Genomic DNA, 12598 nt, shown 5'->3' with positions numbered 1-12598 from the left:
CAGAAGAGGTCTCCACCGCCTCGTACTCTTACGGATTTATGGGCAGGCCTGCAGGATTCATGGTGTCATTTCCCTCCAGCATTACTTCAGACATCAGTCGAGTTCATGCTACCGCGTGTTGTGGCATTTCTGCGTGCTCGCGGTGGTTCCTACACAGTATTAGGCAGGTCTACTAGGCTCTTTCGCTCTTCAGTGTATTTTCTGTATGAAAACTATAGTATTCTTTATTTTCCTCTCTTTAGTAACAGCAGTCGTCTTTCGCTATACCTATTGCCATGTAATGCTTGAGGAGTACGTAGTTAAATGGGCGTTTATAATTGATATTTTGACAGGTTGTTATTTCACGTTTAGAGGAGGTAGCGGTTTGCCATATCATGGCTAGACGACCATTATCCCGGCCGGTGTGGCTGTGCGGTTCTACGCGCTTCAGTCTGGAACCGCGTGACCGCTACGGTCGCAGGTTCGAATCCTGCCTCGGTCATGGACGTGTGTGATGTCCTTAGGTTAGTTAGGTTTAAGTAGTTCTAAGTTCTAGGGGACTGATGACCACAGATGTTAAGTCCAACAGTGCTCAGAGCCATTTGAACCATTTGCACGACCATTATGTGCATGTATTATGAAGTAACAGAGTACGGCTAACCAACTAAACTTTGACATAAAGTTTTCTGGGTTTAAAATTATACTCCAGTATAGTTTTTTTACGTTGTGACGTGGTGCGATACTCAGAAAACATGTCTGTCAATTGACGCTGGCTGCGGAATCCTACGCAGTCATACTACTATTTCTAAAATGGGTTCACGTCTCCAGTTTTATGGAAGTCTCGCGTGTTGTCGAACTATACCAAGGCCAAGAATCGTCTTTTGCGAGGAGATCCCACTGAGTAGATGTGGTTTCTCATACATTGAGTGACATACGATGCGGTGATTTTTTAAACTGACAGGGAGCTACATAAACAGCACGGTCGAAAGAATTAATCTTTCCAATCCTGGTTATCTTGTAGGTACGAATGACTGTTACAGATTTCAATTTAAACAACACGAGTAATTTTGTTCTTATCTACAAGATAAGCAGAGTTTAGCTAAAAATTAAGCAAAATTGGTAACGGAAATTAAAAATATCAATAAACTTTTGTTCTTTTGCATATAAAATGGTATTTTTGTGCTGGAATTGTTAAATATCGCAGAATGAGTACGAGTATTAACATACAGTTGGTCATAATGGCAATGATTTCGCCTAAGGATATGTATGCCAAACAGAAGTACCTGGAGTCTTTGTCTGTTCTTAATTAACGGAATATATGGTAAATGGCGGCACTGATGTTCCTAATGCAGAATTACCCGTAAATTAATATCGATCTCAGATGTACGATTTTTGCGAAAAGGTTTGGATGTTGCTGCACAATATGACATGTATTTCTCAAGAGTTTTAAATTTCCAGCAAATAAATAAATATTTTTAAAGCATCTGAAATAACAGTCTAGCAGAGCGGTATAGTTCCGCTTTTATAACAGTTTAGGCTGTATTCAGTGTCGAGATAATCTAGAAAATGGGACTCGTAGTGCTACGTTTAGACATTTTTTTGTGGAACGAACCGACAGTGGCTTTATGTCGGGAAGGAACGTAAGAAAGGGAAAGGATATATCATTTCCGTGAGGTGTGTTAGAAATGGGAGAGGCTCTGTGCCGGCCGGTTCGGGTAGCGCAGCGAAGGCAGTCCGGTATTTCCGCTGTGCTATTCGCCGGCGTGATGCAAGCGCGGTGTGGTTCAAGTAATGGCTTGTTACGTGAACAGTTACGGCCGTATAGAAAGGAACAAAAGGCAGCCGGAATTCAGCGCACTTTTATGAGAATGGGAGCGAAAACTTTTTAGCCCACCTGTATACACCGCAAACTTTCTCCATACCTTTGATGTTTTGCATGTTTGACTCGTATGTGCAGTGCGTATGGTGGTCTCTGGAACAGTTTTGAAGAACTGCATACAAAAATTACTCGTGGCTAGTGCGAGATATTCGGTTACAAGTTTGGTTTGTGGATTTATAGTGGAAGTGACTCGATTCACTACATGTAGCTTCGCGTGAATAGTAAAGAACCAGTAAACTCTCGATTCTTTAAAGAATCGAATTCCCACATATAAAACAGCTTTAATAGTCTGAGTACTTTACAAATGGTTAATGTGTTAAATATTTTATTTTCAGTATGTAAGCGAGAGAAAGCTTAGGAAAGGTTTGAAATTATACTTAAAGTTCTCTCATAATCAAACGCTGGATGACTGAAGTGTGGGCAGCTCTGCGCTCCATTTTGAGCAAAAGCTAGTTTTTCACGCCTCTAAATGTTTATGATGTTATATCTCCTGAACAATGTGCCGCACAATGATATTAAGTTGCAGGTACACTCAGTGCTATGTGTAGTTACTGCCTGCGAAGTGTGTTGCTAATATAGTAAGTAGTAAATAAGTATTAAAATAAAATATCTTGTCTAACGTTTTAAATTTACTGCATGAAAAGCGCGAAAATGTAGTAAGCGATAAACTTTTTTCCTTTCCTCATTTTGTGGAGAGTGTCAGCAAGAAAAGTTTGGAAAACGTATAAAGATATGTGTAAAGTTTTTAGAAGTCAGTAAGTGCTCTCATCCCCAAATAATTATTGAACAATTACATTTATATGCCATCAGTTACAAGGTCTCAAGATAAACACAGTTTCTAAATGTAATACTTGTCTTATTGTGTTGAAACTTTCTTAATGAGTAGATTATGACAGAATTATAAATTTTTTAAATTCGGTCAGCAACTACGCGAAATATTGAAAATCAATTTTTTTACCCCTGGAAGTCGTAAGATGGGCAGCCTGCAACTGGATTTTGGTTCCTGTTTCAGAGTTTTGGGATACTCGCTTAGTAATGTAGATTTTTTTGCGTAAATGAGTGCACCCTATTATATTTCGTTAAAGTACACCAGAAAACACAGCTAGTCGTGATGCTTAGATTCACCACTTAATAGTAGAAAAAAAGCTGTGCTACAGTTCACAGTGTAGAAGTACTGGTATAAAACAGTTTTATTCTTTTTCTTTTTTTTTTCGCAAGCTGCATTGTATCATCTCCTGGTCGCGCTTCCGTGCACATCTTATTCGATGTCAGAAACGCAAGACTTGATTTGTCGTTTCCGGTACCTAAGAGATTGAGTTTTTTTGTCCAGCCTGTAAATGATGGGCCCATCTTTCCATAACCCTGCTAAACAGCTTGTGGTCGGAGCCTATTTAACTGGTTTAAGGGCGTGTCATGGCAAGTGTTTTTAGCATCTCTTGGAAAGAAATTTTGAAACTTGTTGGCAGGAAGCAGAAGTGGTGTCAGCGGGAGCACAAGTGGCCTACTGGAATGATTGTGGCGGGTTCCTCAAGTTCACTAGCAACAAGGCCTGGATTTAACATAATCTTGCGGACCGCTTTTGGAATTCGGGAAATCGGTAGTCTGCCGATAATTCTCGTGAAAGTAAGATGCAAGTTGTAGACCCTACGGGTCGGAGGTTGTGTTTTAAAGTGATCAACATTTCGGAAGCCGGCAGTAAGTAATCCTTCGGAAGCAAACCAGTTGCTTTGTAAATACGGGAAGACGTAAGAAACATAAGTGCGTTTCCTTGCTCGGGCTAGGGATTCTGTTCAGAGTGTTGCAGTTTCGTGAGTTCGGACATGCTCAGCAAGAAGACGGCTTGCATCACGGCGTGCAGGCGTTATTTATTTATTTACAAGTCAAGTTCCGTAGGACCAAATTGAGGAGCAAATATCCAAGGTTATGGAACATGTCAGTACATGAAATTACATCATACAAGTAATAACAGATAAAAATAAAATGTTTATGAATCCAAGAAAGTCAAGCCATAAGTTTAAGTACACGCAATCAACAATATAACATAAGAAACAGCTTAATTTTTCAAGGAACTCCTCCTCAGAATAGAAGGAGTGACGCACGACGAAATCTTCAGTTTTGACATGAAAGCACGTGGATCACTGCTAAGATTTTGGAATTCTTGTGGTAGCTTATTGAAAATCGATGCAGTAGTATACTGCACACCTTTCCCCACAAGAGTTAAGGAAGTGCGATCCAAATGCAGGTTGGATTTATGCCGAGTATTAACTGAATGAAAGCTGCTTATTCTTGCGAATAAGCTGATATTGTTAACAAAAAATGGCTCTGAGCCCTATGGGACTTAACATCTATGGTCATCAGTCCCCTAGAACTTAGAACTACTTAAACCTAACTAATCTAAGAATAGCACACAACACCCAGTCATCACGAGGCAGAGAAAATCCCTGACCCCGCCGGGAATCGAACCCGGGAACCCGGGCATGGAAAGCGAGAACGCTACCGCACGACCACGAGATGCGGACGATATTGTTGACAAGAAACGACAGTAAAGAAAATATATATATATATATATATATATATATATATATATATATATATATATATATGAGAGGCCAGTGTCAAAATACCCAGACTAGTGAAGAGGGTTCGACAAGAGGTTCGCGAATTTACACCACTTATTGCCCGAACTAATCGTTTCTGAGCCAAAAATATCCTTTCAGGATGGGAAGAGTTACCCCAAAATATAATATCATTCGACACATTCGACATAAGCGAATGAAAATAAGCAAAGTAGACTAATTTTCGTCTCGAACAATCACATACTTCAGATACCGTTCGAATAGTAAAAATGGCAGCATTAAATCTTTGAACAAGATCCTGAACGTGGATTTTCCATGACAGTTTACTATCTATCTGAACACTAGAAACTTGAACTGTTCAGTTTCACTAATCATATGCCCATTGTGTGAAATTAAAGCGTTGGGTTTTCTTGAAGTGTGTGTTAGAAACTGTAAAATCCGAGTCTTACTGTGATTTAGCGTTAGTTTATTTTCTACAAGCCATGAAATTATGTCATGAACTGCATATCTGAAACCGAGCCAATGTTGCACACAATATCCTTTTCTACCAAGCAAACAGAAATATTTAACACTTACCCATAATACTAGAGGGCATATTATTAATATACAAATAAGGAACAGGAGTGGCCCCAACACTGATCCTTGCGGCAACCCCCATTTGACCGAACCCCACTCAGACCCCACATCACGGCCATTCTCAACACTGTGAGTAATGAATGACCTTTTGCTGTCTGTTGTTAAAGTAAGAGGTGAAACAATTGTGAGTTACTCTTCGTATTCTGTAATGCTCCTATTTCTGGGAAATATATTGTGATCAGCACAATCAAACGCCTTAAAAAGTCTGTACGAACAGGCCTTGGAAGGCCCAGCGGTACCGACCGGCCGCCGTGTCATCCTCAGCCCACAGGATCAAACGCCATAGTTAAATAAAAAAAAATACATGCCTAGCGTTCGAAACCTTTTGTTTAACCCTCCAGTACCTCCCAGAGAAAAGAGAATTAGCACTTTCAGTTGTTAAACGACTTCTAAAATCGAACTGTACACTTGATAGCAAATTATGTGATATAAAATGATCAATTAACCTTACATACACAGCCTTTTCAATAACGTTACGAAACACTGATGGGACTGAAATAGGTCTAAAATTGTCTACATTATACATTTCTCTCTTTTTATAAAGCGGCTTTACTACTGGGTACTTTAATCGTTCAGGAAACTGACCATTCCTAAAGGAAAAATTACAAATATGAATAAGTACATGGGTAACATGTGCAGCACAGTACTTTAATATTCTGCTAGGCAGTCCATCATATCCATGAGAGTCCTTAGTGCCCCCCCCCCCCTGGCTGTATCACAGAGGAGTATTTCAGAGTTATATCATTCTTTGTAGAAACTAAATTTTTATTTAATTTGTTGCTGTTAGAAGTAGCTTATCTTGTTTCGAAATTGAAGTAGATACTTCCTATGAGTTAGTATGGGGAGGGGCCATTGTTGGCAACCGGAATAAAATAATAATTGGATCATTTTACCGACCTACCATTTCAGATGATACAGTTGCTGAATGGTTCAAAGGAAACTTGAGTTTCATTTCAAACACGTAACCGACTCATACCATTATAGTTGGTGATGACTTTAATTTACCCTAGACATGTTGGCGAAAATACATGTTTAATTCTGGAGGTACGCATAAAACAGCATCCGCAATAGTGCTAAACACATTCTCTTAAAATTATTTCGAGCGCTAAGTTCATGAGCCCACGCGAATAGTAAGCGGTTGTGAAAACACACTTGACCTCTTAGCAACAAATAATCCTGAGTTAATAACGAGCATGAAAACCGAAACAGGGATTAGTGAACACAGGGTTGACGTAGCGTGACTGAATCTTGTAACCCCAAATACTCCGAAGATAAACGAAAAATATACCTGTTCGAAAAACCTTACAAAAATTCACTTGACACCTTCCTGAGAGACAATCTCCACTCATTCCAAATTAATAATATAAGTGTAAACCAGATATGACTTGAATTCAAAGAAATAGTATCGGCAGCAATCGAGAGATTTATACCAAACAAATTATCAAACGACGGAGCTGATACTCCTTGGTACACAAAACGGGTAAGAACACTGTTGCAGAAACAACGACACAAACATGCCAAATTTAAACAGTTGCAAAATATCAAAGATTGGGGATCTTTTACAGACGCTCGAAATTTAGCGCGGGTTTCAATGCGAGATGCTTATAACAGTTTCCACAACGAAACTTCGTCTCGAAACCTGGCAGAAAATCCAAAGAGATCCTGGTCATATATGAAGTATGTTAGCGGCAAGAAACAATTAATGCCTTCTCTGCCCGATACAAATGGAAATACTATGGAAGACAGTGCTGGCAAAGCAGAGTAACTGAACACAGCCTTCCGAAACGCCTTCACAAAAGAAGACGAAGTAGGTATTCTAGAATTCGAAACAAGAACAGCTGCCAACATGAGTAACGCAGAAGTAAATATCCTCGGAGCAGTGAAGCAACTTAAATCACTTAATAAAAGCAAGTCTTCAGGTCCAGACTGTATACCAATTAGGTTCCTTTCAGAGTATGCTGATGCATTAGTTCCATACTTAACAATCATGTACGACTTTTCCTGCTCGACGAAAGATCCGTACCCATAGACTGGAAAGTTCCACAGGTTTCACCAGTATTCAAGGAAGGTAGTAGGAGTAATCCACTTAATTATAAGCCCATGTCGTTAACGTCGATGTGCAGCAGGATGTTGAAACATATATTGTGTTCGAACATCATGAATTACCTTGAAGAAAACGGTCTATTGACACATAGTCAACATGGGTTTAGAAAACAAAGTTCTTGTGAAACAAATCTAGCTCTTTATTCGCATGAAGTGCTGAGTGCTATTGATAAGGGACTTCAAATCGGGTCCGTATTTCTGGATTTCCGGAAGGCTTTTGACACTGTGGCACAGAAGCGGCTTGTAGTGAAACTGCGTGCTTATGGAATATCGTCTCAGTTATGTGGCTGGATTTGTGATTTCCTGTTAGAGAGGTCACAGTTTGTAGTAATTGACGGGAAGTCGTAGAGTAAAACAGAAGTGACTTCTGGCGTTCCCCGAGGTAGTGTTATAGGCCCTTTGCTGTTCCTTATCTATATAAATAATTTGGGAGGCAATCTGAGCAGCACTCTTACGTTGTTTGCAGATAACGCTGTTGTTCACCGACTAGTAAAGTCATCAGAAGATCAGAACAAATTGCAAAACGATTTAGAAAAGATATCTGTACGATGCGAAAATTGGCAATTGACCCTAAATAACGAAAAGTGTGAATTCTTCAACATGAGTGCTAAAAGGAATCCGTTAAACTTTGGTTACATGATGAATCAGTCAAATCTAAAGGCCGTAAATTCAACTAAATTCCTGGGAATTACAGTTAAGAACAATTTAAAGTGTAAAGAACGCACAGAAAATGTTGTGGGGAAGGTTAACCAAAGACTGCGTTTTATTGGCAGTGAACAGAATTGATACAAAGTTTTCCGAGTAAGCTGATGGTCTACAGCAATGATTACACTACAGTGTTGCGTTGGAATGAAACTTAAGTGAAATGTCCGCCGTAGCATTTGTTTTCACAGTTTCTCTCCAACGAAACAAATTCACACCACTGTTCGTAATTACACAATCGTGGGATTTCAATACTAAGGACTTTCATTGGGTCACAAAATAAATTACCAATCCGCACCACGTGCTTTGACTCAGTTACAACATATGAAAAAGTAAAAATACAGAGTGATTACAAAATATATGCGTGTCAAAGATACTGCAATACAATGATACATTACAACATTTACCCTTTCGAGAAAGGAAGCGTATATTACTGTTATATTAAATTGAAAACTTATTTTACGTTAAATGTAGTGTGGGAAATACAGAGAAATAAATGGTATTTGGTGAACTACAGCATTAAATACTTATTTTACAAGTTGGTAGGGAAATAAACGTGGATAAGAAGGTTTGTGAAAACCTCATTGCTATCTGAACAGCGCTGACGACACTACATTGAAATTTGTAAACATTTAGTGCCATGAAAATTTTTGATTGTGGCAGAAAAATACAATATTATAAGATTTGATACATTTTCCATAGATAGGTGGAGAAGCTTTAGTTATACTGAATTATGGAAAATACTTTCTGGAAGTATTTGTGTCAGTCAAACCAATCTGCGCATTGAGGATATAGACAGGGGAGCAATTTTTTGTGTCTGCATTTCTATTTCTTCTAAAAGACTCATAGTGACCCTTTTTCTACTAAGTGTAATATTTTCATGTTCTTCTCAGTCTTTCTCACTGAATGATTTTGTGCAGCAAAGGGGGCCACAAATTTATATTTCTTTAAATTGCCAAGTCGTAAAGCATGAACGTGTACTCTGTATCTCATCTCATAACTCCTACCTATCTGACCAATTTAGAATTTTGAGCATGACTCACATCTGATGTTGTATATACCTTATTTACAGTAGGGACATTGGAAGGATTTACGTCATGCATTACTTTTTACTGTAATTTAGTAGAGAGGCTGATTTTAATATTGTTATTTTTAAATAAGAATATTTTTTTAAATCTCTGTGACTTGTAGGAACTTTTCGCTTACGGTGTAGCATGACTAGTATGACATGATGAGTTGCCAATGCTGACATCTGCGGTGATAGGTTTTCTATAGATACTAAAGTGGTGTTTATGTTTACTATTACAAATTTTAATATCAGGAATATTTATGCTCTGACGCTGAATTGTACCAATTCGAAATCGGTAACGGTACTTTTCGAATAAAGTAACCTAAAACCAATTTGTAGCTAGTTGCTGTTGCACGCTATCAACAATCTGTATCTCATGACAGCCACGGTCTCTAATCATAACTGTATTCGTGGATTCCGGCCGCGACCGCGACTGCACTCTGCGCGACGCCACGATCGCTCCGAGGACGGACAAAAGGGACGTTTAAGTATGTCTACAGGACGGCGTTGAGTCAAAATACAAAAATTGTTGAAACGTAATGTTGACTTGGCAAGTGATTTGCTACGCTGTGACGAAAAAAAAACGACAGAGATATAGAGAAACAATGAAAATCGCTCAAAAGTGGAAAGGCCGCTGGACCTGATGGTATACCAGTTCGATTTTACACAGAGTACGCGAAGGAACTTGCCCCCCTTCTTCCAGTGGTGTACCGTAGGTCTCTAGAAGAGCGTAGCGTTCCAAAGGATTGGAAAAGGGCACAGATCATTCCCGTTTTCAAGAAGGGACATCGAACAGATGTGCAGAACTATAGACCTATATCTCTAACGTCGATCAGTTGTAGAATTTTGGAACACGTATTATGTTCGAGTGTAATGACTTTTCTGGAGACTAGAAATCTACCCTGTAGGAATCAGCATGGGTTTCGAAAAAGACGATCGTGTGAAACCCATCTCGCACTATTCGTCCACGAGACTCAGAGGGCCATAAACACGGGTTCCCAGGTAGATGCCGTGTTTCTTGAATTCCGCAAGGCGTTTGATATAGTTCCACACAGTCGTTTAATGAACAAAGTAAGTGCATATGGACTATCAGACCAATTGTGTGATTGCATTGAAGAGTTCCTAGATAACAGAGCGCAGCATGTCATTCTCAATGGGGAGAAGTCTTCCGAAGTAAGAGTGATTTCAGGTGTGCCGCAGGGGAGTGTTGTAGGACCGTTGCTATTCACAATATACGTATATAAATGACCTTGTGGATAACATCGGAAGTTCACTGAGGCTTTTTGCGGATGATGCAGTAGTATATCGAGAGGTTGTAACAATGGAAAATTGTACTGAAATGCAGGAGGATCTGCAGCGAATTGACGCATGGTGCAGGGAATGACAATTGAATCTCAATGTAGACAAGTGTAATGTGCTGCTAATACATAGAAAGAAAGATCCCATATCATTTAGCTACAATATAGCAGGTCAACAACTGGAAGCAGTTAATTCCATAAATTATCTGGGAGTAGGCATTAGGAGTGATTTAAAATGGAATAATCATATAAAGTTGATCGTCGGTAAAGCAGATGCCAGACTGAGATTCAATTCCTAAGGCAATGCAATCCGAAAACAAAGGAAGTAGGTTACAGTACACTTGTTCGCCCACTGCTTGAATACTGCTCACCAGTGTGGGATCCGTACCAGATAGGGTTGATAGAAGAGATAGAGAAGATCCAACGGAGAGCAGCGCACTTCGTTACAGGATCATTTAGTAATCGCGAAAGCGTTACGGTGATGATTGATAAACTCCAGTGGAAGATTTTGTGTTAGCAGAAGAGCCAGCACTGTGTTACGAGTGGAGGCCGAAATGCACGCGAGGAGGGAAGAACTATACTGACGGGAGGTCTGGAACATGACAAGGAATGAGAATTCAGAAAGCGGACATAATTAGTTTGATTCTTAACTTTAATCCATTAATGATGAACGTCGCTCATGACAGTACATGAGTCACAATATTATCTGTTCAGAATACATTCTTGAAGATATTACTTATAGTAACTGAATATGGCACCTTGCTAGGTCGTAGCAAATGACGTAGCTGAAGGCTATGCTAAACTGTCGTCTCTACAAATGAGAGCGTATGTAGACAGTGAACCATCGCTAGCAAAGTCAGCTGTACAACTGGGGCGAGTGCTAGGGAGTCTCACTAGACTAGACCCGCCGTGTGGCGGCGCTCGGTCTGCAATCACTGATACTGGCGACACGCGGGTCCGACATATACTAACGGACCGCGGCCGATTTAAAGGCTACCACCTAGCAAGTGTGGTGTCTGGCGGTGACACCACAGAAGACTCCGCAGGAGAGACGCTCAGTAGCTCGGTACGGGCTTTTGTTGAATTTTCGAGAACATACCTTCATCGAGGAGTCAAGCAGCATATTGCTCCCTCCTACGTATACCTCGCGAACAGACCATGAGGATAAAATCAGAGAGATTAGAGCCCACACAGAGGCATACCGACAATCCTTCTTTCCACGAACACTACGAGACTGAAAGAGAAGGGAAAACCGATAGAGGTACTCAGGGTACCCTGCGCCACACACCGTCAGGTGGCTTGCGGAGTATGGATGTAGATGTAGATGAAGACTCGTCTACTTTCCCTTAAATTACGCGATCCCCGAGGACGGTCCCTGCAACTAGCTCGTTGCAGAATGGTTTGAGGAGCACCTTACAGACATGAGGGTGCTTGTATGGTTCTCCCAGATCACATGGCTGCAGTTCTATTGAAGGGAAATGTCCTTACCTTGGACCTATCTTCTGCCGAACTCCGGGAGCGGTGAGTGTAGCTGAAGCAACATGGATCATTGTAACTCGTCACTGCTTTTTATTTAACAGAGGATCCCTGTCACGACGCGTCGCCTCGGTTAACACGTTGACTATGGCGTTACATGCTTCTGGGTAGATACCTACACTCCTGGAAATTGAAATAAGAACATTGTCCCAGGAAGGGGAAACTTTATTGACACATTCCTGGGGTCATATACATCACATGATCACACTGACAGAACCACAGGCACATAGACACAGGCAACAGAGCATGCACAATGTCGGCACTAGTACACTGTATATCCACCTTTCGCAGCAATGCAGGCTGCTATTCTCCCATGGAGACGATCGTAGAGATGCTGGATGTAGTCCTGTGGAACGGCTTGCCATGCCATTTCCACCTGGCGCCTCAGTTGGACCAGCGTTCGTGCTGGACGTGCAGACCGCGTGAGACGACGCTTCATCCAGTCCCAAACATGCTCAATGGGGGACAGATCCGGAGATCTTGCTGGCCAGGGTAGTTGACTTACACCTTCTAGAGTACGTTGGGTGGCACGGGATACATGCGGACGTGCATTGTCCTGTTGGAACAGCAAGTTCCCTTGCCGGTCTAGGAATGGTAGAACGATGGGTTCGATGACGGTTTGGATGTACCGTGCACTATTCAGTGTCCCCTCGACGATCACCAGTGGTGTACGGCCAGTGTAGGAGATCGCTCCCCACACCATGATGCCGGGTGTTGGCCCTGTGTGCCTCGGACGTATGCAGTCCTGATTGTGGCGCTCACCTGCACGGCGCCAAACACGCATACGACCATCATTGGCACCAAGGCAGAAGCGACTCTC

The sequence above is a fragment of the Schistocerca cancellata genome, chromosome 4, assembly GCF_023864275.1.
Source record: "Schistocerca cancellata isolate TAMUIC-IGC-003103 chromosome 4, iqSchCanc2.1, whole genome shotgun sequence".
NCBI classification, from domain to species: domain Eukaryota; kingdom Metazoa; phylum Arthropoda; class Insecta; order Orthoptera; family Acrididae; genus Schistocerca; species Schistocerca cancellata.
The sequence above is the reverse complement of the archived record's forward strand: the minus strand, read 5'-3'. Positions refer to the sequence as shown.